The sequence below is a fragment of the Micropterus dolomieu genome, linkage group LG11 (genome assembly GCF_021292245.1).
Source record: "Micropterus dolomieu isolate WLL.071019.BEF.003 ecotype Adirondacks linkage group LG11, ASM2129224v1, whole genome shotgun sequence".
NCBI lineage: Eukaryota > Metazoa > Chordata > Actinopteri > Centrarchiformes > Centrarchidae > Micropterus > Micropterus dolomieu.
In genome coordinates, this window is record NC_060160.1 from 26,405,295 (window position 1) to 26,406,117 (window position 823).

An 823-nucleotide genomic window follows, 5' to 3' on the forward strand; every position below is an offset into this window, starting at 1 on the left:
AGAAGTCTACTCTGCCTGCAGAGTGTTTAGGCTATAATGTGTCAGTGGCAAAAACATTCTACACCCTACGATATTCATTCATCATCTTTTGGTTACAGTGATACATTTTGAATTTCTTCTCATTTCATTCCAGTTTGAGCAAAAGTCTTAGCAGTTTCTGTCAGTAGATTTAAAGGCAGCCTCAAGTCTAGCCTTTAAACAAATATATATATATATATATATATATATACGCTGTAAATAAACTACTGGTGACAAATTCTTCACTCCTGGGCTAACTGCCTTTTAGCCGAATTGTGCTTTTGCCACATACTTCCAGTCACACCTTCAGTAAATGCCCTGTCCACTAACACATCTCGAGTTTGTAACACAAGCTTTCCAATGTGTAGTTTTCAAACCCAAGCCAACATATTGAGGTATCAAGGTGGTTTATTTAGCATCAATTATCAACACAAGGTTGTACAACGAAATGAAGGTCTGTAGTCCTTTCAAGCAAATAGAACTTAATAAATAATTAAGTATATTAGAATATGGTGGCATAAAATAAAACAACATATACAGATATTTATATACATGTATACACCCAGGGAATAATTCTGCAGTTCATTATTTTTGAATTTGCATCTGGGGGAATGTAAAGAAGAACAAGTGATGATAATATGGTTTTCATCTTCACAAAAAAAATCAGAAATTTGGGAAACACACCCAGTCCGCCTCCTCTCCTCTTGCCAGTCCTGCGCCCGCCGAGTGCTTGATCCGGGATGATGGAGCAGGTCTCTGTAATGATGTTGGCACAACAGTCTCTGATTTCATTTTGCTTGGCCAA

General features: G+C 37.2%; 1 protein-coding gene across 2 annotated transcripts in view; it reads left to right on the plus strand.

The window, feature by feature from the left end:
- gphna (gephyrin a) overlaps positions 1 to 823 on the plus strand; it is a 49,055-nt gene that overhangs the window by 30,174 nt on the left and 18,058 nt on the right. The gene's annotated exons all lie outside the window — the stretch shown is intronic.